The sequence below is a fragment of the Perca fluviatilis genome, chromosome 12, assembly GCF_010015445.1.
Source record: "Perca fluviatilis chromosome 12, GENO_Pfluv_1.0, whole genome shotgun sequence".
NCBI lineage: Eukaryota > Metazoa > Chordata > Actinopteri > Perciformes > Percidae > Perca > Perca fluviatilis.
Genome location: NC_053123.1, coordinates 2,606,398 through 2,633,633, shown reverse-complemented (window position 1 = coordinate 2,633,633; position 27,236 = coordinate 2,606,398). Strand labels below are relative to the sequence as shown.

At 42.6% G+C, this 27,236-nt stretch overlaps 1 pseudogene; it reads right to left on the bottom strand.

Moving 5' to 3' along the window:
• On the bottom strand, nucleotides 1–27,236 carry LOC120570278 (annotated as a pseudogene).

The following is a 27,236-nucleotide window of genomic DNA, read 5'->3' as shown; positions in this document are numbered from 1 at the left end:
TCAGTTGAAGTTGAATTTAAAGGTGAAGGGTCTGGAGCTGAATGGGTTGAAACCCTGGAAGCCCTGGGATCCTCCAGGTTAGTGCTGATGACGATGACGACCCTGCTGGATTTTTCGGATTCATGGGGTCCTACCCTGGTCGTATCTGGTTCTCTTGCCTAGAAAAAACACATTGGAACACAACTTAAACTATACTCATACATAGCATTTGAATTAGAAATCAATTTTCTCCAGGAATTAGTGTGTTGTGTGTGTATATATAGATTGTTACACATTGCCATTATGTTATAAGAGTAAAAATAATCTTCCAACATTTTAGATCAGCTGATGATCAATACTTCTATACAATAAATCAAAAGTTTAGTTTAAGCTATGACGTCGCAGTTGGTTCAATGCCGGTAGAGTTTATAAAAGAGCTTGTTTGCTGCTGATACAGCTTGAGAATCAGCGATGCTTAATAAAACAACTTTTGTGGACGTCTCCAAGGACATTGACATTGAGTAACTAACATGTCAACTGTAATGTTTAGGTGCAAGATGTGAATAGAACCCACAAAAAACGTTCAAGTTTTTACTGACTAATCAAAAACTAACTTAGTAGGGTGCCTGGGTGACCTAGTGGTAGAGCGTGTGCCCATATATAGAGACTCAGTCCATGAGACAGAGTTTGCGGGTTCAATTCTGACGTGCGGCACTTTCCTGCATCATTCCCCCTCTCTCCCCTTTCATGTCCAAGCTGTCACAATAAAGGCCTGAATGCCAAAAAAAAATCTTTAAAAAAACCCACTAATTTTGTATAGTCAAATTAGGAAACTAGTTGTTTATTAGATATGTGTCACTAGCATAGTTAGGCTGTTAAGACCACAAAACTGATGCCCTGTAAAATAATAAAGGTCTCAGGCTGCTCAAAACAGCACGTAGTGAGTTGGTCCCAGCGGCCCCCCTGAGCCCTGGCATTTACTGGATGAACCACAACAACTTTCCACTGACTCTCCAGACCACAAAACCTTTTACCTGGGTCAGTGAGAACCTCTTTGGCCAGAGCGATCTCAATGAACTTCTTCTTTTTATATGGATCCTGGATCATGTCAGGATGCCACTGTTGTGCCAGTCTCCTGTAGGCTTTCATAATGTCATTTTTCTGGGCAGTTCTGTGACAATGGGGAGCACATTATTAGCACATTTATTAAAAGATTTTAAAAAATTGCACTTACACGTGGCACCTTGTACTTTGGCTTATTTGAAGTCAATGTACTTCTCTGTAATTCGTGGTTGAATGCACGTATTGGAAGTTGCTTTGGTTAAAAGTGTCAGCTAAATGTAATGTAAAAATCTTGAATATGCTACCTGAGGTTTCTAACATGAACGTGATTGTTGCAGGCGACCACAACATTGTAATTGACTGGCACCTGGACAAACCGGGCAGCCCTTCTAATGCATCCGCGGGTTTGAAAACCTTGACCTCCTTAGAAATCCTTTCCATAATGTTGTCAGACATTTAGAATAATAATCTGAGCTTTTTGTGAAGGTAAATACAAGTTGGACAATTGTCCTATTAACTTGTTTACTAGCTTGTTTCTCCGCTGCCGACTGCAGCGAATTCGCTTAATACTAGACCAATGTCAACGATTTTTGTTCCCATCAGACACAAAAACATAGGAACATGCTGCTGAGATTTCTGTATTTATTTCAGAATGTCTCTATTTTTTATCCCCAAATTATACTTCAAGTTAATTGACTTTATCATTATGCCATTCATTTGTGGATATAAAGCACACAGGATATATCCATCCATCCATCCATCCATCTTCGTCCGCTTATCCGGTGTCGGGTCGCGGGGGGAGCAGCTCCAGCAGGGGACCCCAAACTTCCCTTTCCCGAGCAACATTAACCAGCTCCGACTGGGGGATCCCGAGGCGTTCCCAGGCCAGGTTGGAGATATAATCCCTCCACCTAGTCCTGGGTCTTCCCCGAGGCCTCCTCCCAGCTGGACGTGCCTGGAACACCTCCCAAGGGAGGCGCCCAGGGGGCATCCTCACCAGATGCCCGAACCACCTCAACTGGCTCCTTTCGATGCAAAGGAGCAGTGGCTCTACTCCGAGCTCCTCACGGATGACTGAGCTTCTCACCCTATCTCTAAGGGAGACGCCAGCCACCCTCCTGAGGAAACCCATTTCGGCCGCTTGCACCCTGGATCTCGTTCTTTCGGTCATGACCCAGCCTTCATGACCATAGGTGAGGGTAGGAACGAAAACTGACCGGTAGATCGAGAGCTTTGCCTTCTGGCTCAGCTCTCTTTTCGTCACAACGGTGCGATAGATGGAATGTAATACCGCACCCGCTGCGCCCGATCTCCGACCAATCTCCGGCTCCATTGTCCCTCACTCTCACCGAACAAAACCCCAAGGTACTTGAACTCCTTCACTTGGGGTAAGGACTCATTCCCTACCTGGAGAAGGCATTCCATCGGTTTCCCTGCTGAGAACCATGGCCTCCAATTTAGACGTGCTGATCCTCATCCCAACCGCTTCACACTCGGCTACGAACCGATCCAGTGAGTGCTGAAGGTCGCAGGCCGATGATGCCATCAGGACCACATCATCTGCAAAAAGCAGCGATGAGATCCCCAGCCCAACCGAACGCAACCCCTCCCCACCCGCCTACGCCTCGATATCCTGTCCATAAATATTACAAACAGGATTGGTGACAAAGCGCCAGCCCTGGCGGAGAGCCAACCCTCACCTGAAACGAGTCCGACTTACTGCGAGAACCCGGACACAGCTCTCACTTTGGTCGTACAGAGGGTTGGATGGCCCTGAGTAGAGACCCCTCACCCCATACTCCCGCAGCACCTCCCACAGTATCTCCGGGGGACCTGGTCATACGCCTTCTCCAAATCCACAAAACAACGCTTGAGACCGGTTGGGCACACTCCCAGGCCCCCTCCAGGATCCTTGTGAGAGTGAAGAGCTGGTCCGTTGTTCCACGACCAGGACGGAATCCGCATTGTTCCTCCTCAACCTGAGGTTCGACTATCGGCCGAACCCTCCTTTCCAGCACCTTGGAGTAGACTTTACCAGGGAGGCTGAGAAGTGTGATACCCCTGTAATTGGCACACACCCTCTGGTCCCCCTTTTTAAAAAGGGGAACCACCACCCCAGTCTGCCACTCCTTTGGCACTGTTCCAGACTTCCACGCAATGTTGAAGAAGACGTGTCAACCAGGACAGCCCCTCCACACCCAGAGCCTTGAGCATTTCTGGACGGATCTCATCAATCCCGGGGCTTTGGCACTGTGGAGTTGTTTGACTACATCAGTGACTTCCCCCGGGAAATCAACGACAATCCCCGTCATCCTCCAGCTCTGCCTCTAACATAGAGGGCGTATTAGTCGGATTCAGGAGTTCCTCAAAATGCTCCTTCCACCGCCCTATTACCTCCTCAGTTGAGGTCAACAGTGTCCCATCCTTACTGTACACAGCTTGGATGGTTCCCCTTCCCCCTCCTGAGGTGGCGAACAGTTTTCCCAGAAGCACTTTGGTGCAGACCGAAGATCCTTCTCGTTCTCCAAACTTCTCCCACACCCGCTGCTTTGCCTCTTTCACGGCAGAGGCTGCAGCCCTTCGGCCCCGCCGGTACCCTGCAACTGCCTCCGGAGTCCTCTGGGATAACATATCCCGGAAAGACTCCTTCTTCAGTCGGACGGCTTCCCTGACCACCGGTGTCCACCACGGTGTTCGTGGGTTACCGCCCTTGAGGCACCTAAGACCCTAAGACCACAGCTCCTCGCCGCAGCTTCAGCAATGGAAACTTTGAACATTGTCCACTCTGGTTCAATGCCCCCAGCCTCCACAGGGATGCCGAAAGCTCCGCCCGAGGTGCGAGTTGAAAGTCCGTTGGACAGGGGCCTCCTCAAGACGTTCCCAATTTACCCGCACTACACATTTGGGCTTACCAGGTCTGTCCAGAGTCTTCCCCACCCCTGACCCAACTCACCACCAGATGGTGATCGGTTGACAGCTCTGCCCCTCTCTTCACCCGAGTGTCCAAAACATACGGCCTCAGATCAGATGAAACGATTATAAAATCGATCATTGACCTTCGGCCTAGGGTGCTCTGGTACCAGGTACACTTATGAGCATCCCTATGTTCGAACATGGTGTTCGTTATAGACAATCCATGACAGGATATATCCAACCTTCAGAAAATGAGGGAACATGGTGCTTTTTACATTATTGCTGGGCCACCAATGTTAAGAGTTAGAGTCCGGATCGGGCCGAATTTTTCTGTCCGAGACCGGCCCGCGTCCGACAGAGCCGTGACCGAACCCGGACCGAGCCCGACAGGTATTAAGAAATTTGTGTCCGAGCCCGACCTGAGCCCGACACAGTTAAAATCGCATTTTTTTCCTCATACTTATGACACACGTAGGCTACGTTTGTTTGTGTGGAAAGCCCGCTTTTGTTAAGCAACTGTAGGAAGGCATTCGGAAATGTCAGCAGATGAGCGCATTAGCGCACATGGGGCAACAAGCGCACGTTAATAAGCTGTTGCCTTATCGTGCTGATGTGACCGAGCCCGACCCGACCCCGACCATAATTTCTAAATATCTGTCCGAATCCGGCCCGGCCCGTTCGGGTACCGTCGGGACCCGTCGGGACCCGTCGGGACCCGTCGGCCTCGGGTCGGGTATCCATGCCTTATTAAGAGTCATGGTATACTGGCAATATGCACATGATGAATCTGTAAAGGAATAGTTACAATAAAAGATCCTAACATAAAGAGACACTTTGCTTCATTTGGTCAGCTACAATCAAAGTTTTCATTGTCCAAAACTCAATGCTTCAGGTATTTACAGCTGAGAAGTATGTTCACCTATGTATGTATGTAGACCTGTCAAAAACATTACAACTTTGTTTGGGTACCTGGGTAGCTCACCTGGTAGAGCGTGCGCCCATATAAAGAGGCTTAGTCCTCAATGCAGCGGCCGCGGGTTCAACTCCAACCTGCAACCTTTATGGAAATCAGGTTAAGAGAATTAGTGGACATCTTACAAGAGACTGAGATATGAATTGTCAGGCAACCCTGAGAAGTTCTTCAGCAGACAGAAACACACAATGGTATAGCACATCAAGGAGCAGTAGAACTATCCCCTGAGTACCACACACCCATTACCTTCTTTCCAGTAGTGAAGGGTCCTGAAATACTTGACTGTGAATATTGCCCTGACTCAAGTTTTTTGTCTTTCTTGTCACATTGTTACTATATGTGTCACTGATTGAAATGTTCTGTCTGTTTCTCTGTTATTTATTTTCATTTTATGTATTTAGTTAACCCTTTTGGTTTTTGTAGAGAGGGGGAGCATGAGATTTTCTGTTGTTGTTAAAAGTACCGCATTCGTCCACCAAAATAAAATGTCTTTTCTATACAAGCTGGACCTAATAATACTTGTCCCAGGGTAAGGGTTACCACATCAGCTCCCAATGAAATTTTGTTTTTCTTTTTTCATTACCAAGTGTTATTATTGCCTTAAAATGAAAATCTATCTTGTCAATAGGGCTTTTAAACACACACATCTTTAAAAGGGGATCAAAGACGTGGTTCCAATGCAGTAAAAAAAATCTTCCCAACTTCCCTGTAAATATCCCTGTCTGGAAAAAACCTATATGAATGGAAAGAAATATCCCAAACTCCAGTGACCTGTGCCCACCTTTTCACTCCCAGGATCTCATAATAATCCCTCTTCTGAGACTCTTTGAGAAGTCGTCGAGCTCGTTTCAGACCTTCTTTAATCCGAGGGTCATTCTCGCTGTGTTTTGCAGCAGTCTCATAGTCCTTTATAGCTGGAAGAAAAACAAGGGGACAGAATCAGTATTGCTTACTAATCCAAAGCAGCTAGTATGAAGTGAAGTACAGTATTTATTTTGTCATTCAACGGAAGGAAACACCGGACCTTTAAACCTTGTTGTAGCAAGCATCCACCTAAAATGTTAAAGTGTCTTTGAGCAAGGCACTGGATCCTTCTATGTCATGAGGTATTGTTACTGTATGTGTCCTAGCCTCCAATTAGATGAACCAAACAAAAGACACACACAAATGTACATGGATCAGCTGACAAATATTTAATTATTTTTCAGTTTGTGCCATAATTTCCTGTTATCTTGACATTGCTGTGGCACAAGTCTATATCCGGTCTATTATACAAACAATGTTTAATAAATGTATGAATGCATGACTTGCAGTAACATTGGAACTTTGATGACTTACCCAAAGCCTGATCTAAAGTGCCCTTAACACAGGAGAACTGTGGTTGTGTGAACATCCCATTAAAAAGAAAACCGTCCACAGCAGGAACGATAACTACAACGATGAGTGTAAATATATTGTTCTTAAAATCTTTCTAGCTTAAGTGGATGGTGGAGTAACAACAATGACAGTGGAGAATGATATCGTTGGGATCACTTTCAGAGCGATTGGATGAACGATAGAAACACCAACAGCCAATCAAAATCCAGTTAACAACATGGCATTGCAGATGACACTGCGGAAAGATTACATAGGACTTGATAAAGTACTTTATCAACGGATTTTCACAACGGTAGTAGAACATCAGGTGACGTGTAGTCTATATCGAGGACGTTTCACTTCTGGGATTTTTGAGGTGCTGTTGGATGTCCCTCATTTCGGCCAGATGTCCTTTACCTTCCCCCTTCCTTCCCGAGGCTATTTTGCTGCGGCACCGTGGCCCCGTCCGACGCTTAGCGCCGTCCAAGAAGATTGAGATTGGTTTAAAGAAATGCCAATAAACCAGAGCACATTTTTCTCCCATCCCGGAATGCTGTGTGGACTAGCCAGACCTTCTTAGGAGAGCTGCCAGACTAGGTGACATGTAAAATGTCCGGGACACAAAGAATTCTGGGCGATTTCACCATCTGCAATCACTGGACTTTCCACATCTTACAGACTATACTTACTCCTAAAACACTGGGCTCCACACCTAACTGTAATTACACTGTATGGGATAAATGCACAGATGACTTGGACATAGTAGTTATATGCTTTAATTAAGATATGGACAGCCTGCTGTATTTATCTATATTCAGTCTTTATTGGGCTTTTGTAAATTCAAAGTGGATTTGGTGATGAGTAGAAATATTGTTAAATGAGGCACAATTTAACTGGGAGCATGCATCCCTTTTCTGACTGTATGCTGCTTGACAGCATTTTATTTGGATTATTACATTAAAATCACTTCTGGGGCGACCTCTAGCTCACCTAGTAGAGTGTGCGCCCCATGTAGGCTGAGTCCTTTGCAGCGGCCCAGGTTAGAATCTGACCTGCGGCCCTTTCCTGCATGTCATCCCCTCTCTCTCTCTCTCTCCCCCTTTAGTGTCTATCCACTGTTACTATCTAATAAAGGGAAAAGCCCCCAAAAAATAATAAAAAAGAAAAATCACTTCTGAAGGCACCCAAATTACAACAAATAAAATGATCAGAAGGTAAGAGTCTTAATGATGGGTTATTGATATTTTAACTTCATCTCCCTGTGTACTTCTTGTGGTGTTACAAGGCCCCCCTGTGTTAGGCTCCTGCCATGACACCAGTGTACAATGTACTGTAGTACAGTAGGAGTATTACAGCATTCACTCAGCTGCCAGTTTATTCAGGTACACCTAGCTAAAACCTTCATGAAGGTGGGATTTCTTACAGGACTGTTGTATTGAAGTGACCATTTCAGTAACTTCATTTAAACGGCTGTGTTCTTATAGGCAAGGCAAGGCAAGGCAGCTTTATTTGTATAGCACATTTCAGCAACAGGGCAATTCAAAGTGCTTTACATAAAACATTAAAGAGCAGTTAAAAACAATTGAAAACAATTTAAAAACATTAATAAACAAATTAAAAACATTAAAAGACAAGAATAAAATTGATAGTGCAGTATAAGAATAAAAGTTACAGTGCAGTATAAGAAATTAAAGTTAATAGATTATTTAAAGAAAAGCAACATCAAAAAGATAGGTCTTTAGCTTAGATTTAAAAGAACTGAGAGTTGCAGCGACCTGCAGGTTTCTGGGAGTTTGTTCCAGATATGTGGAGCATAAAAACTGAACGCTGCTTCCCCCTGTTTAGTTCTGACTCTGGGTACAACAAGTAGACCTGTCCCAGACGACCTTAGAGGTCTGGGTGGGTCATAATGTAGTAGCAGATCAGAAATGTATTTTGGCCCCTAAACCGTTTAGTGATTTATAAACCAGTAAAAGTATTTTGGAAATCAATTCTTTGAGGCACTGGAAGCCAGTGTAGAGACTTCAGTACTGGAGTGATGTGATCCACTTTCTTGGTCTTAGTGGGGACTCGAGCAGCAGCGTTCTGAATCAGCTGCAGCTGTCTGATTGAGTTTTTGGGGAAGACCTGTAAAGACTCCGTTACAGTAGTCAAGTCTACTGAAGATAAAAGCATGGACAAGTTTTTCCAGATCCTGCTGAGACATAAGTCCTTTAACCCTTGATATATTTTTAAAGGTGATAATAGGCTGATTTTTTAATTATGTTAATGTGGCTTTTAAAATTCAGGTCTGAGTCCATGACTACACCAAGATTTCTGGCTTTGTCTGTTGTTTTTAACATTGTCGTTTGAAGCTGAGTGCTGACTTTCAATCGTTCCTCTTTTGCTCCAAAAACAACCACCTCCGTTTTTTCTTCATTTAATTTAAGAAAGTTCTGGCACATCCAGTCATTAATCTGTTCAATGCACATATTTAATTGTTGTATTGGGCTATAGTTCCCCTGTTGATAAGGTTATGCAAATTTGGGTGTCATCCGCATAACTATGGTAACTTATTTTGTTGTTTTCCATAATCTGAGCCAGTGGAAGCATGTAGATGTTGAACAGAAGAGGCCCCAGAACTGAGCCTTGGGGAACTCCGCACGTCATATTTGTATGCTCAGATGTATAATTACCTATAGACACAAAATAGTCCCTATTCTTTAAATAGGATTCAAACCACTTTAGTACTGAGCCAGAAAGACCAACCCAGTTTTCCAATCGGTCAAGCAATATGTCATGGTCTACCGTATCAAATGCAGCACTGAGATCAAGTAATACTAAGACTGAAATTTTGCCACTATCTGTGTTTAAGTGGATGTCATTAAAGACTTTAACAAGAGCCGTCTCAGTGCTGTGGTGTGGTCGAAAACCTGACTGGAAGGCATCAAAACTGTTGTTTAACGATAAGAAAAGGTTGAGTTGTTGACAAACCACTTTTTCTATGATTTTACTTAAAAATGGAAGGTTTGATATTGGCCTATAGTTGCTCATTAGTGTTGTGTCTAGATTGTTCTTTTTTAGGAGTGGCTTGATGACTGCAGTTTTCAGGGCCTGTGGGAAGATACCTGAGAGCAGAGATGTGTTTACAATCTGTAGAAGATCTGAAGCCAAACAATTCAAAACATTTTTGAAAACACCCGTTGGTAGAATATCAAGGCAACAGGAGGAGGTTTTCAGATGTTGTATAATGTCCTCCAGGTTTTTAAGGTTGATTGTATGAAATTGTGTCATGTTGGAATTTGTTTTGCATGCACACTGTGACAACACATATCCTGTACTTGATATGGAAGCACTTACTGTTTGTCTAATTTTCTGAATTTTGTCTGTGAAGAAGGAGGCAAAGTCATTGCAAGCCTTGGTAGACAACAGTTCCGATGCTACTGGTACTGGAGGGTTAGTTAATCTATCAACAGTAGCAAACAAAGCACGTGAATTATTATTGTTTCTGGCAATAATGTCAGAGAAGAAGGACCGCCTTGCATTTCTTAGTTCCAGATTATAAATGCGAAGTCTCTCTTTATAAGTGTTATAATGGACCTGGAGATTAGATTTTCGCCAACTGCGTTCAGCTTTTCGACACTCTCTTTTTCTGTTCTCACAACTATAAAATTTCTCCATGGAGATCTTTTCTTACCAGAGACAGCTTTGATCTTACTGGTAGAGCAATAGCATCAATAACATTCGTAATTTTACAGTTGAAATTATCTACAAGCTCAGTGACTGAGGCCCCAGTAAGGGCGGGTGTAGAGGAGAAAAGCTGAATGAATTTTTCACTGGTGTTTTCAGTGATATACCGTTTCTGATTAACTTTGTTTGAACACTTTTTGGCACAGAGATAGTGCCGTTAAAGAAAACACAGGAATGATCAGAGAGAGCAACATCAGTCACCACAACCTTGGGGAAATGTTCAGACCCTTTGTGATAATCAAGTCCAGAGTGTGCCCTCTATTGTGCGTGGGCTGTGTCACATGCTGAGTCAGTCCATAGCTCTCAAAAACACAACACAGTTCTTTGGTCCCTCTGTCCTGGGGGTTGTCAACATGAATGTTAAAATCACCAGCAATAATTACACGGTCAAAGTTAATACAAATTATAGACAGCAGTTCAGTAAAGTCGTCAAAGAAGGATGCACAGTATTTAGGTGGCCTGTAGATATTTAGAAGTAGAGCTTGAGGGGAGGATCTTAGCTGAAGAGCCACATATTCAAAAGAAGCAAAATTTCCGTAAGATAATTGCGTACATTGAAATGAGTCATTAAACAAAATGGCTAATTCCACCTCCTTTCTTATTCACTCTATTCTCACTCATAAAACTAAAGTTAGGGGGGGCTGACTCAATGAGAACAGCAGCACTGTTATTATGGTCCAACCAGGTTTCAGTTAAAAACATAAAATCAAGATTGTGCTTGATAATAAAATCATTGATTAAAAATGATTTACCCGCCAAAGACCTAACGTTTAGTAGGGCTAGTGTTAGTGCGTTTTCATTTTTTGGGACAGACTGTGGCTGACGAGGAATGGATATTAAATTTGCAAAGTTTGCAGTTACGTGCTTATTCGCCATTCTTTTTCTATTACCTATCACAACATAAATTGTGGAAGAACCTAATACGCAGGGCCCAGGCTTGTCTTGGAAAGAGTCATGAGTGCTACTAGGCATGCAGCCTGGACCCGGCCCATATCAGTTAACGCTTGCTGCATTTTGCACACAAGCATCCTTATCAGTTTGGGGAGAAGGAGTTAGCTGCCGTCCTTGAGGGGGCAGAGGTGCCTGGCGTTTTACGATGGGAGAAGGAAGGGGGGCATACTTGGTTCCAGCATTCACCAGCTGCTTCATCTGGTCAGTGAACTCCAACATGGGGATGGGGGAAAGAGGGGAGAGCGACGTATCCTTAAAGAGGTCCTCAAAGCTGTCGTGGTTGTCCAAGGGGTTTGAGGATTTGTGGACGGGTGAGAAGGGGTGTTGAGATTTCTCATCTCCGCTCTTTGGTCTCCCATGGTTAAATCTTTGCTCAGGTGGGGGCTGTGGTGGCTCACTGCCGCACTTTGTTGTGTCTTCCTCTTGTTTTGGTTCATCTTGTCTCGTGTCCTTGGCCAAGGGAGCAGATGTGTGGCGCAGAAAGTAAAGTAGGCTAGAGGTGAACAGCTTTACTCCTGACTTGTTAAGGAATAGTCCATCTGCTTTAAAAAGATGTCTGCAGAAAATGTTAAAATTGTCAATGAACTGCAGAGAATGGTTGTTGGTACATGCAGTTGAAAGCCATCTGTTCAGTGCCAACAGTCTACCGAAATCTCAGCTCCTCCTCTGACTGGCGGTATAGGGCCACTGATAAACACCTTTGCATTTAGGGAGCTGACTGCGTTCAGCAGATTCATAAAGTCACGATTCAGCACTTCAGACTCTTGCTTTACAACATCATTTGACCCTATATGCAGTATAATGTTCTTCACAGTTGGGTGTGCTGCTATGATATCCTGGATTCTTTGGGCCAAGTCAGACACCATGTCTTTGGGAAAACAGAGTATTTTGGTGTTTTTACTGCTTTTTATATCTTTCACAGCAGAGTCACCCACAATCAGAGTTTGGGGCCCAGTTGTTAGCTTTCCCTGTAGCTTTTTACTTTTAGAATTGCTCTCAGTCCTTACCCTGCTGTGTGACGATGAGACGTAATCCAGGTCATGTCCAGGGTCCTGCAGCAGAGGAGCAAATCTGTTCTTCACCTGCACACTCAGTTGTTGGGGAGGCATTTTGTTGCTGATTTTCCCTTTTGCAGCTGTCCACGACTGTGTCCTGCTAAGCACAGGGGTTGAAGAGGCGCTCTGCCTGGGTGGTAATGCAGGCCAGCCGGTCATATCACAAATCTCAGGGCGCTGTGCTCTGCCCGTTAGTCGTCCTCCCATTTCCCAGGAAAATGATTTACTCTTAGGCTTTGCACCAAAAGAGTTCCAGGGAGGACTGCCACTTGTTGATTTATTATCCGTTCCACAGCCCTCTTGTTTCTTTGTGGTCTTGCTGGTGCTAGTTAGCCGTGTGTTAGCATACTTTTGTCCATTGTTTTGGGTCACTGGTAAAGTGGTGTCATTTCCACATGATCTGTTCACTTCCACGTTTACTTCTAACCGGTAAATTTTGGTTTCCAGAACTGCAATCTTCTGAAGGAGTTTGTAGTAGTCCTCTATGGAGAAGGGTGGCATCTTGCTGCTAATTAGCTTTAGCTACAGTCACTTTAGGACAGGCTTAAGCTATTGGTAGGCCACGCTCACGCAGAAAAATGTTCAAAAATGACAGTAGCCTACTATGTCTACAAAAAATGTATAGTCCAGTGATTTATAAGTATCCAAGAGACGCTGCTCATAGTTTCTCTCAGAGGAAAAGCAAGATTATCAGCAGAAATATGCAAGCAGAAGCAGGAGCAAGCAGTAGAGCGTCTGCACTGTAAGAAGTAATGAGCTCAGGCTAACCAAAACGTCACTAATACATACAGGTAAAATTGTGTGAGAAGAGTAGAGCTATTTAGAAAAAGAATCATTATTGGTGTTAATACATCTATATACGTTGTTTCCAAACAACTGCCATTTCCACAACACCTGTCGAAATTCTTCACCAAACACATGCCCATAGATTTTCTCTATAAATTGAAATGAATCCCTTCCCAGTGAACATTGGTAGACTGTACAGCATTCAGTGTGATGGCGGTTCTGTGTGTGTAAATCTATCGGACCGACTCTATTAAAGAGCCCCTATTATACTCCTTTTCAGTGTCAAATTTGCACTCTTGGGGTCTCCTAGATTAGGTTTATGTGCTTTGATGTTCAAATCATACTGCTCAATGCTGCAGCTCCTCTGCCTGAAACAGTGGGCTCGTTTGAGATGAGCTGCGCCTCGCCTGTAAAGTGGACGAGAGCAGGCAGTGGCAGCAGTGGGCAATAGCAAAAATCTGTGGTCTAGTCGGACAGTTTCCAGCCGTTTCCAGCAGCCTTCAGGCTGAACAGTTTCCCGTCATGCCCTGGGTCCACCTGGGTCTTGCCACCATTGAAAAGCAACTGCGGCGCCTGCCTCTCAAAACTGCGGCCGCCAGAGCAAGTCGGGATCAAGTCGGACACAAATCTAACCGGCATGCATTGGGCGGCGATCGCCGGTGATCGATTTTGCGCAGGCTTGGCTCATCTCAAACGAGCCTTTTCTGTCTGAGCTCAAGGCCCACCTTCCTGAAAAGCCCAGTCTGCTCTGATTAGTCAGCTGGCACACTCTGTTGTGATTGGTCAACCAAATTCAAACAAGCCAGTGGGCAGGCTGTGCTTGCTCAGGCAGCACCTATAGGCAGCACATGGGCTGGCTTTCTCAATCAATGACATCACACTTTTATATAGACCTTAGTGGTCCCCTAATACTGTATCTGAAGTCTTTTTTATATAGACCTTAGTGATCCCCTAATACTGTATCTGAAGTCTCTTTTATATAGACCTTAGTGGTCCCCTAATACTGTATCTGAAGTCTCTTTTATATAGACCTTAGTGGTCCCCTAATGCTGTATCTGAAGTCACTTTTATATAGACCTTAGTGGTCCCCTAATACTGTATCTGAAGTCTTTTTTATATAGACCTTAGTGATCCCCTAATACTGTATCTGAAGTCTCTTTTATAGAGACCTTAGTGGTCCCCTAATACTGTATCTGAAGTCTCTTTTATATAGACCTTAGTGGTCCCCTAATACTGTATCTGAAGTCTCTTTTATATAGACCTTAGTGGTCCCCTAATACTGTATCTGAAGTCACTTTTATATAGACCTTAGTGGTCCCCTAATACTGTATCTGAAGTCTCTTTCCCAAAATTCAGCCTTGGTGCAGAATTACAGCCACTAGAGCTAGTCCCACAATGAGCTTTCCTTAGGATGTGCCATTTCTGTGTCTGTAGCTATTGAGAAGGAGAGAGAGGGGGGGCCTTGACCAACTGCCACTTTGCTCGTTTTCAAGCCATGATGTCTCTCTCTCTCTCATGGGTGGGCCAAATTCTCTGGGCGGGCAAATCAGAGAAAGGGGAGGTAACCTTGCTCCTTATGAACTCATAAGGAGAAGATTCCAGATCGCCCATCTGAACTTTCATTTTCTCAAAGGCAGAGCAGGATACCCAGGGCTCGGTTTACACCTATCACCATTTCTAGCCACTGGGGGACCATAGGCAGGCTGGGGGAACGCATATTAAAAAACCTCATAAAGTAATATTTTCATGCCATGGGACCTATAAATTAATAGATCTGAACTACATACTACTACATCTGACAGGCTTACCTTCCTCATACTCTTCCTCTTGGACATATGCCTCAGCTCTGTCCTTCAGCACGCTAACGTTCTCCGGGTCTGCCTGGAGGACTTCGCCACACACTGAGACAGCTCTGCCGGCCTGCTGGCCCTGCTTGTGACACAAGGACAGCATGTTGGATAGATGTACTGTTGAAGACACAGAGTGAGTTAATGCGTCTTGTGGGAGCAGTAAAGGGTCTTACCTGTACCAACGCATGGCACATGCGCTCCTTGGCGAGGAGAGAGAAATGGCGCACGTTGGGCTCGGTCTTCATCACTGCCTCGTATTTTCTCACTGCGTCTGTATACCTAAAAGAGCAGGAGGCAGGTAGGGGTGTGAACAATGCTGGGACACTGTCAAGACTGCAACATGGATCACTGCACCCACAAACATTGAGTGCTCTGTGATTCGCTGTTTAGTCTTGGGATCATCATATCTAAAACACACACACACACACACACACACACACACACACACACACACACACACACACACACACACACACACACACACACACACACACACACACACACACACACACACACACACACCTCTGCTCTCGGATGAGTTCCTCTGCAGACTGGATCTGACTGTTGAGCTTCTTGGCCTGCTCGTAATGGCTGTAACAGTGTTTGTGATCAGGATCAAGCTTCAGGCACTTGCGCACCTCACTGCAGATCAGACAAGAGGAGGAAGGTCATAACAGGCTAATATTTTCCCTGATGGACGTGCTAAATTTCCATACTTTAAAATAACACAACTGATTTACAGTAAACTATATGGTCGTATTTGAAGCTATAGTTTGCATTGTTGTTAGACAAATATCCCATAATGTATCATTTCTGTGGGTGTCATTGCTCCCTGGGGCCAATGTAGTGTTTCAGTCTTTAACATGTGTCCTTTAGATTAGTTTGGCCTTTATTGCTTGCCACATTACATTGAGTATTTTTACAGTGTTAATTACTGACTTTGTTAGCTACATATGCAAGCAATAATGAGCTGAATACCAAGTAACGGTATGTGCCAGCTATTAAAAATCTTAAAATGATCATTTTCTTGTGACTTTTTAAATGAGACAACTTACAGAGGTACAACAAAAAACTAGGGATTGTTTGTGCATGCAGTCCACTGCAAATATTTGTAATATTGAAGTAGAAATGTCCAAGTCATGACTGAAATATACACTCACCTAAAGGATTATTAGGAACACCATACTAAGACCGTGTTTGACCCCCTTTCGCCTTCAGAACTGCCTTAATTCTCCGTGGCATTGATTCAACAAGGTGCAGGAAGCATTCTTTAGAAATGTTGGCCCATATTGAGAGGATAGCATCTTGCAGTTGATGGAGATTTGTGGGATGCACATCCAGGGCACGAAGCTACCGTTCCACCACATCCCAAAGATGTTCTATTGGGTTGAGATCTGGTGAATGTGGGGCCATTTTAGTACAGTGAACTCATTGTCATGTTCAAGAAACCAATTTGAAATGATTCAAGCTTTGTGACCTGGTGCATTATCCTGCTGGAAGTAGCCATCAGAGGATGGGTACATGGTGGTCATAAAGGGATGGACATGGTCAGAAACAATGCTCAGGTAGGCTGTGGCATTTAAACAATGCCCAATTGGTACTAAGGGGCCTAAAGTGTGCCAAAAAAACATTCTCCACACCATTACACCACCACCACCAGCCTGCCCAGTGGTAACAAGGCATGATGGATCCATGTTCTCATTCTGTTTACGCCAAATTCTGACTCTACCATCTGAATGTCTCAACAGACATCGAGACTCATCAGACCAGGCAACATTTGTCCAGTCTTCAACTGCCCAATTTTGGTGAGCGTGTGCAAATTGTAGCCTCATTTTCCTATTTTTAGTGGAGATGAGTGGTACCCGGTGGAGTCTTCTGCTGGTGTAGCCCATCCACCTCAAGGTTGTTTGTGTTGTGGCTTCACAAATGCTTTGCTGCATACCTCGGTTGTAACTTATTTGAGTCAAATTTGATCTTCTGTCAGTTGGAATCAGTCGGCCCATTCTCCTCTGACCTCTAGCATCAACAAGGCATTTTCGCCCCCCAGGACTGCAGCATCCTGGATGTTTTTCCTTTTTCAGACCAGTCTTTGTAAACCCTAGAAATGGTTGTGCGTGAAAATCCCAGTAACTGAGCAGATTGTGAAATATTCAGACCAGCCCGTCTGGTACCAACAACCATGCCACGCTCAAAGTTGCTTAGATCACCTTTCTTTCCCATTTTGACATTCAGTCTAGACCTGGATCACACCCCTAAATGCATTGAAGCAGCTGCCATGTGATTGGTTGATTAGATAATTTCATTAACGTGAAATTTAACAGGTGTTCCTAATAATCCTTTAGGTGAGTGTATATTGGCACTTTGAGGTGTCATCACCACAAAATGACCATTAAGTTTCGAGAAAATCTCATATTGCATTGTATTGTGAGATATCTTATGTTAATTGGTCCACCTCCTCATCACATAAAAACAAATGCAAGAAATATACAATATCTATCTGTCTATCCATCCATCTATCCATATATCCATCTATCCATCTATCCATCTATCTATCTAATTTTGATGTAATCTATTGGAGATATGATTGTGCCATATACTGTATGTTGAATCCCCTTAGTCAGTGTGCGATTTGCCAGGGGGGATGCATGCGATTTCCCCCTTTCTGGTCTACATATTTTTATCCCCGGTGGGTACACAGTGATCAATGCTATTTAACCAATAGACCATATATTAAAGGTGCCCTGCCATACAAAACCGTTTTTACTTGCATTTTTTTGAAATATGTTAGGTCCATATGTGTTTGTGTTATGTGGTGAATGTGAAAATGAACTGCTACCTCCTCTGTCAGCTCTAGCCACTTAAAAGAAATAAGCGGAGAAATCAGACCAATTACAGAAGCTGGTCAGTCTGACATCATGTTGCCTGAGCTCATTACTATTCATGAGCTCACCCAGTTGTGCTGGGTAAAGGATTCTAACAGCCAGGCTCTCATTGGCTAGCTGTTAGCCAATCAGATTCAAACAGCTTAGCTCGTTGAATATTAATGAGAACTGGCAGAAATCGAGCTGAGTCTTCCTGTAGGCTTTCTATACCACGCTAGAATGGCTTGAAACAAGGTAACCAAGGCATTCTTTACACAAAAAATGTTACAGAGTCCATGGTAGAACTTCAGACATTACCACAAAGTCATGAAATACATGTGGCAGGGCACCTTTAAGTACTTAACATAGAAGTATTTTAAACTAAGTAAAGCGCTGTAATGTGAACGTGTCTATAGTGCCATAGAACAATAAAATCCGAGCAGCAGTTGCTGGTTGTATTTAGCCGCTACAGAGCTCCGGGACGCCGCCTACCCGGAAGTTGTTTAGCCGCCAATAGGTGACTGTGAGCCGGCTACAGGCACCGCCAGATGACGGTCCTTTCAGGGGCCGTGGTAGTGGAATTTAGCCAGAAAAAGTGAGCGTCAAGCGGTAATGACAGTTAAGTTTAGGCACCAAAACGATTCGTTGGGTTTAGGAAAAAGATGGTGCTTGGATTAAAACACTCGAAGAAGAACGAACAAGTAAAGTGAACTGCACTCTCCGGCTTGAAAGTGGTGTATTTTTCATTAAAATTGAAATTCATAGTTAAGTATTAGTCTTCCTGGAGATTCATGGTATTTCAAAGGGGATTTAAGTAATGTTTTGTTTTGTTGCGCATGATCAAAAAACATCCTCCTCCTTTTATCACAAATCGCACCCTGACCTTAGTAATTAGGATGTTATCTTACAGTGACACTTTGTTACAGTAAATCCTGGTACTTGTCCCAGTGTCTGATACTTATACAGTGTGGTAGCAGTCTGCAAGTGGGTCTTACATGAGGGACATCTCATGGTCTCCAAGATTATAATAGATGGTGGCAAGTTGGTAGAAAGCCTGGGTATTGTCACTCTTTAACTTGGATACAGCTTTGAGGTCACCAATGGCCTTTCCCATCTCTCCCATTTGAATAAAACACTCTGCTCGAATCTCACGAGAGGTCGCATCCCAAATGCAAGTCTGTAACAGACGGGCAACATGTCGTACACAGCAATGGTATTCACATCCTTTACTTAATTAAAAGTAAAAGTAAAAAGTCATGCATGGAAAATGTTACTTTAGTAAAAATATGTAAGTATCATCAGGAAAATGTACTTAAAGTATTAAAAGTAAAAGTGTTTAATGGTCTGATCATTTCAGCTGGACTTATAGGTCGTTATATTGTTGGCTAGTTTACATTTTATAAACTACATGTGTTTCTTAACGTGCAAAGTAACTAGTAACTGAAGCTGTCAGATGAATGTAGTGGAGTAAAAAGTACAATATTTCTCTCTGAAATGTAGCGGAGTAGAAGTAGAAAGTGGCATGAAAAGAAAAGACTCAAGTAAAGTACAAGTCAACATTTGGACTTAAGTACAGTACTTGAGTAAATGTACTTAGTTTACATTCCACCACTGGTCTTACAAACGGCAGTACTAGTTAGTTTACAAATGCTCTTCAGACTCGGCAGTAAAGTTAACATGGGCAATGTTGTGCTTGCAGGACAATCAGGAACCGCCTGCAAGGTAGGTATCTCACCTCAATGACAGCGTTGAGCTGGGTAGCAGCTGTCTCATAATCCCTTCTCCAGAAGCTGATGCGTGCCTGGGCCACCAGCCGTTCCATCTCATCCGACTTTGTCAGCAGACTATGGGCTTCCCTCATCTCTTCGGCGCTAGGGTTGGACTTCAGCTGGAACATTGCAAGGCAACACAATACATTGCACGCTTATGGTCACGATTACCCTGCTAAGATCCAGTCCCACCCGTTTTTCAAATAGCACTTACGTTAGTAATGGCTGTTGAGGGCCCTCAATTCACACCAACAATCCTTACACAGCTACGTCTTCCTCCTCAGGGTCACTAAATGCACTAACACTTTGTCTGATCTATTGTTTATTAGCAACCCATGTGTCTTTTTTTTCTAAATCTGCTGTTTTTTGTATATGTCTAGTATCTCTTTTTTTATTATTAATCTGCTGTGTTTTTTGTATATTTCCAGTCTGATGTGTTGTCATCCTTGTCCTATACTGTCTTGTATTGTTCTGTGTGAGCAAAATGAATTCCAGGCGATTTGCGTCGCTTTAGCAAAAATAAAGACTTGACTTGACTTGACTTGATTAAAGCAGTGTCACTAGAAAAAAAGTTAGAGTGACTTGAGAAAATTGTATTTAGTCCTTTACTAACACATATATATGAGCCCTTATAAAGTATTTTTGAAGAGGTACTTGTGTTGACTTCAAGCATTGCCTTACAGCTCATTTGCAGTGCTTACCATTCCCTAAACCCATTAACTTATAATGATCCGCATCATAGATGTCATCATATTCACGAGAGCAATCTCAGCTAACAACACATCCTTTATAAATAGACCTGGGTATACTGACAGTGTTTCCTGCTAGCTCAGCTTAGGAAAAAAGAATAATAATAATGAATAAATGTGATGCATTAAGCTTGGCCAACATTTAAACAATTATTATATAATTTCTATTACGTACAAACTCCAAAAAAGTGACGAACAGTACAAAACAATAAAAGACTGACCACTGAGCTTCAAACTACATATAATAAAACTAATCAAAAGGTGACTGGTTTCTTTGTGTTCAATACAAATAAATGTAAAGGCAAGAAATGAATGATCAAAACAAGCTTATGAGGCTGCAGACCCGCCACATGTCCTTGGCCCATTGGTGGTGGTTGTCCCTATTCCCAAATACAACACCCCAAAAACCCTTAATGATTTTAGACCAGTGGCACTCACATCAATTGTAATGAAAGCATTTCAAAAATTGGTGAGGTCTGAAATATTAAAGAATCGGAGACATGAAAATGAACCTAGGGGTTAATAACATATGCATACCGAGTCGACCGTTCTCTGGGATCTGTGTTCATGCTAATCAAATGCATCTCTAACTTTAAACAAGCTACCACAAACCGGTGGTTAGCTGCTAATGCTAGCTTTCGGGGCAGAGGGTAAATCACTATTTTATACCACTAACAAGACTCAACATAGCACCACACTTCCATGGTAACATAATGAGGGTTCCTACATGTAAACCGCAGCATTGAGAACTTTGTAAGTGTACAGACAGTTTATTACAAAGATAGATTATAAAGACAGTAGCGTTCATGTTTACAAGTGGGCGCCATCTTGGAAAACAGTCATGAGCAGTCGAATCATGAACGCTGTGTTTGAACTATGTTACTGGTTACTGGTTGCACGGCGTTCGTCGTTCGACTGCTCATGACTGTTATCCAAGATGGCGCCCGCATGTAAACATGAACGCTGTGGGTATCAGCGCCTGTTCTGTTTGAGGAAACTGAGTTGCTTCCACATTGACAAATCCATCATGACCCTCTTTTACCACGCTTTCATTGGATCAGTTTTGTCATTTGCGCTAGCAGCCTGGTTTGGGAACCTCTCTTTGAAAAATAAAAACTCACTCAACCAAATAGTCAAGTGGTCTAGCAGGCTGATTGGTGAGCCACAGCTCAACGTGGAGACCCTGTACACAGAACAGTTACAGCGCATAACTGGTTCAATTTTAAACGACAATTCCCATCCAATGCACACAGAGTTTCAGCTTCTCCCCTCTGGGCGTCGGTTTACAATCCCTAGGTGTGGAACAAAAAGACATAAGAACTGTTTTGTCCCTGCAGCCATTACACTGAGGAATAAGTCATAGCTATACTTTGCACAGGTGTTTATTTATTGTATTTATTTATTATATTTTAACCTTGTTTTCACAACCTAAACAAATTTATACTGATTCATTTTGTTTTACTTTCTTTTTACTATTAGTATTTCGTTCACATCAATATTTAAGTATAATCTGGAACGGTAAGAACTTTTTAATTTTAAAATGTTTGCCATTTCTTAATTTCTTGTCTTAAGTCGAAGGATGTGTGATATGGGCCTCTTTGTTTTTTCCAATATGTGTGTATGAGGACTCTATAACTTGAACTTGAACTTGAATATGACAGTTATGTCCATTCAGCTCATCAATAACAAAACCTCTCATGTTGTCAACCTCATAATATAACTGGACACTATAATGAAATAAATAATACAAATAAAGTGTGGACATTGTATAGAAAAATTCACATCAATAAAGCTGTTCATAAGTTAAACTATTGCCCTTCTTTCAAATGATATTGAAAAAACACTAAGCCTAGTTTTCATGCTAGAGTTTACTTTCACTACAACGCCAGGCTACAGGCTACCCAAAATAGGGTCTTGTTGAAGTGAAGTTTAAACTGGATGTTACTATACTTAGTAGGGATAGACCGATTATCGGCCCTGGCCGATTATCAGGCCGTTGTTTTTGGCAGTTTGCAGATTATCTGTATCAGTATTATCTGTATTTGCCTGATAACCGATTAAGTTAATGAATTAAAAAGTGTTCTACTTTGGCTCGGCTACAGCTCTGTGTCTGTCCCTCTGCTTCGGTTTCACTCACCAATGAGTCTGACTTAATGTCCCCCCCGCCCCACAACACTATCTGACTATCTTTTACTAGGGATTATTTCTCATTTATTATATAATTGCTTTAAGCATTTAAACAAAGTGTTGTGTTGGAGTTTGAAACATTCCAAACTCTTCCAAATATCAGTTATCGGTTTCATTAACTTATAATTACAAATAATCGGTATCGAAGAACAGTCACTCGATCTCTAATACTTACCGGCTTCTTCAAGTCCCTCTTTGCTTCGTCAAGTCTCCCATGCTTCAGATGGAGAGTTCCTCTCTGAAGGCGAGCCTGTATGGAGAAAGGAGTGCAGACTTATCAACATAGCTGACATAGTCTTCCCATTGCCAGACCTATCTCCACAGCGCTGCAGCTGACTTCACTGACTGGTTTCCCAGCATAGTTGTGCCTTGGGCTGATATACAACTTGCACATACAGTATATTGCATAGCCTATACAAATATACTAGTTTCTTCCAATGATTTGTGTCCAGTAGATGTGTACCTCATGCAGTTCTGTCAGACCAAAAATATAAGTCTGCAGTATGACAAACAAACTGTGTGCAATTTATGTGAAAATAAAGGTTTCAGACCAACTGATGTAAAAACAGAAACTCACAGATGTGAAGTCTGGTTTGAGTTCAATAGCTCTGCTCAAATCTGGCAATGCAGACTTTGACTTCCTCATTGCTAGAAAGACTATAGCTCTCCTGTAGTAGGCCATGTAGTTTTTGGGAACTCCATCTGACAAAAGGATACAGTTAACATGACTATACAAGTTTTGGGTTACATTTCCTGCTGTAAAAAATATATTTAAAATTTGGCATGCTTCTGTCACTTACCCACAGCAGCATGGAAATGAGAGAGGGCATCAGCTAGCTGGCCAGCATCGAGCAGTTTCTTCCTCATCAGCATGTGACTGTCTACACTCCCATACCTGTGACATTTCACTCCTGAAAAACATGCACAATACTGATATCCTGCACCACAATATTAGCACAGACTAGTTACTACAGTAACGTTAATGTTCCTAATGTGTCCATGTAAGGATTGACAAATGATGGGCTGCAGCATGAAACGTTAGCATTATCAAGGGGCGGCTGTGGCTCAGTGGTAGAGCGGTCGCATACCAATCGGAAGGTTGGTGATTTGATCCCTGGCCCTAAGGTCCCATGTCAAAGTGTCCTTGGGCAAGACACTGAAGCCCGAGTTGCTCCCGATGCTGTTCAATGGAGTGTAAAGGTGTGAATGTTTATCTGAGGAGCAGGTGGCACCTTGTACGGCAGCCTCAGCCAAAGCATATGAATGTGTGTGAATGGTGAATGGTGAATGGTTCCTGTACTATGTAAAAGCGCTTTGAGTAGTTGTTAAGACTAGAAAAGCGCTATATATAAACAGTCCATCTTTAACGTTAATTATGAGAGAGATGATGAGCTAGCTGTCATATGTAAGCATGTTAACATTACATCTGTAGGCTCAAACTAACTGGTTACTTTAACTACTAAGCTTAAATCGGTTTGCTTCAATATAAGTTAACATAACTGATTAATGTTAGGAAATTATATATATATATGTGAAGTTTGAATTTATGGAACGATATATGGAATGAAACGTGAGAATATTAAATGAAAGTCTGAATATATGGAATAAAGTTTGAATATATAGCATGAAAGTCTAAGGAATGAAAGTCTGAAAATATGTAATAAAGTCTGAATATAGAATAAAGTCTGAATATATAGAATGAAAGTCTAAGGAATGAAAGTCTGAAAATATGTAATATGTATTAAAGTCTGAACATGAAAGTCTGAATATAGCCTATAGCATGAAAGTCTGAATAAAGTGAATGAATAAAATTCAACTTGAGAATATTAAAGGAAGTCATCAGGGCTCTGGCCCATCTTGTTTTTGATGGGATTAATCGGTATGGATGCTACTGCAACAAGTGTCAGCACAAAGCAAACCAAAGCAATGAAGATAATTAACACTCTCCATGTCTTGAAAACAGAGTAAATGAGTAAATGAGTGTTTCTTTTTTTATCCATTTGGAGGCATGGATGAAGAACTTTGCCAGAAGCACATGTTCAGTCACTCTCTTAAATGAATGTACTTTATATTAACACCAAACACCATATTTTCTTTTGTGATAGTAGTAGTTGGACTTTGGTTGAGCGCCAGTCCTGTAAATTCCCCCAAAAGGCTTCAGATCATTAGTTTACATTTCAGTATCAAGTTAGCCTTTAGGGTCGTGCGCTTGCGACTTACAATGACTTACAAAGATACAGCTACAAGTGGATGCACTATACAGGATGCCCTATTATACTTTATCAACAGGAATAGATAGGTCAAACTGCCAGCCACAAATAGTCTATAGGCCTAAACAATTAAAGCATCAGGCTGTCTTTGAGATTTCACATGAACAACGGTTAAAGTTACGCTACCGATGAATACCACCCAAACTCATCCGTTGAAATTAGGCCTTAGTGACGCACCCAAAGCTTCCATCCTTAACAAACAGCCATGTATATGGACTCTTCTGTCTCCCCGCTACTGGCTGTTCCAATTTAATGGGAGAGATGAGCAAGAGGGGACATTATTTCTTCAGCTTCTTCTTGCGTTGCCCCCCCAGTGGGAGGTGTGCTAACAGGGCTTGCAGCATGTGAATCAGTCGTGCTATTAACATCATCGCTACACAATTTCTTAGTAATACCAAGAAAATAACTCCAGAAACTTAGGAGTTATTTTTGATCAGGATATATCCTTTAACACCCATCTAAAACAAACCTCAAGAACAGCCTTCTTTCATCTTCGTAACATTGCCAAAATTTGGAATATCCTGTCTCAAAACGATGCTGAAAAACTAGTCCATGCATTCGTTACTTCCAGGCTGGAATATTGTAATTCCCTACTCTCAGGTTGCTCAAATAAGTCTCCTTAAGACTCTCCAGCTGATCCAGAATGCTGCAGCGCGTGTTCTCACAAGAACTAAGAAAAGAGATCATATTTCTCCTGTATTAGCTTCTCTGAATTGGCTTCCTGTAAAATCCAGGACTGAATTTAAAATCCTTCTCCTGATCTACAAAGCTCTAAATTGTCAAACACCATCATATCTAGAAGAGCTCCTAATACCTTATTGTCCCACTAGAGCACTGCACTCCCAGAATGCAGAGTTACTTGTGGTACCTAGAGTCTCTAAAAGTAGAATGGGAGCCAGAGCCTTCAGTTATCAGGCTCCTCTCCTATGGAACCAGCTCCCAATCTGGGTTCGGGGGGCAGAAACTGTCACCACATTCAAGAATGAACTTAAAACTCTCCTATTTGATAAAGCTTATAGTTAGGGAGTGAGGAGTTGCAGTGTCCACCTAACTGGCCCACCTGCTTCTCTTCATAATTGTTAGATTAATAATATATACAAAAGTAGAGGGAGGCAGGCCAGCACAGCCCGATCCGGCAGGGGAGAGTTCCAAGCCTGAACAGGCCACCTCTCCTTATGACCTGTCTCTCTTACTTACGCTGTTATAGTTCTAGACTGCCGGGGGACTTTCTTCCTTTGACACACTGAGCTGCTCTCTCCTCTCCCTTTCTATTACCATTTGTGTGCATCCCGTTCCAGAAATGCTTGTTATTAATCCTAGCTTCTGGGGAGTTTACTCCCCGGAGTCCTTATGTTTTTTCCCCCAGTGTATTTCCTTGGAGAACGTTGGCACCAAGATCCTGGTTGCAGCTGTCGCCGTGGTCCTGCTGCACTCCCTGCTAAGCTCTGCGGTGCCCCGTCCATCCTTGCTCTGCTGGGCCACGCTACATCCTGTAACGCCCTGATATGACATGAACTACTACGACTACCATTTGAAGTCACTGTTCCATTATTAATGTGACTATTATCGCCACTGTTCATCACATCCCCAACCGCCACATTCAGACACCGCCTCCCCCAAGAGCCTGGGTCTGTCCCAGGTTTCTTCCCAAGAGGGAGTTTTTCCTCGCCACTGTCACACTGCTTGCTCTTGAGGGAATTACTGTAATTGTTGGAATTGTTGGGGCTTTGTAAATTATAGAGTGTGGTCTAGACCTACTCTATCTGTAAACTGTCTCGAGATAACTAGTGTTATGATTTGATACTATAAATAAAATTGAATTGAAAAATTTAATTATATGATGCTAACTGCAGAATGGATTTCAAGGACTTTGTGTGCCGATTAATGGCCTCCAACGTTTATATTTTTATTACGAATCTTTGAGTTAACATGTAGCCTACTAAACATGAGTTGAATTTGCACCGCAGCACTGCCACATTTGGTGTGGTGGTGAAGTGCAGTCATGCTGCGTTCATGAGCATAGGGATGGATAATGAGCGTTGATTAAGATTAAATTACAATGCCACATATGGCAGACACCTTCAGATATGAGATACCCCCTCAGATTTTAGACTTTGGTGCTTTCATGGGAGCCAGTCCTCACTCTATGGGAGCTCGGCTCCCTCTGGCTCCCACGTAATTCGAACACTGGCTTAGTTGTTCTGAATGTCTTAATTCTAAATTCAGAAAACCGCTGAATTAGGTTTCAGTTTCAGTTTCGGCGTATTGGGAACAAAGAGGACTTAGGTTATTTGTTTGAGTTTCCCTCAGCCAGAAAATCCTGACTATTAAAGTGAAGTATATGTAGATCTATCATATCTGACTGTGTTTCTGTGTTTTAGACTAAACCTTTAATTGACACTGGGATCGCTTTGATTACTTTGTCAATTTGAGCATGTGTGCAAACTATATAGTGCAGTATTTGGAGCAGAGGTTGTCATTAAACAGCATCCCTGGTCATTAACTAGATGGGTTATTGCTATAGAGACATCTGCGATTACATACCACATCACAGTTGATGCATTGTTGTTCCAGGCGGCAAATAAGAATTACGTAACGTTACTTGCTATCATTAGCTTTCCAAGCAAAGTAATGTATATATAATAATATAATATATAGTCAGCTTCTTACCTTCATATCTCATGTCCATCAAAACAAGAACATATGGGATGTAAGTCAGTAGAGCTGGATACCGAACTTTGATCAT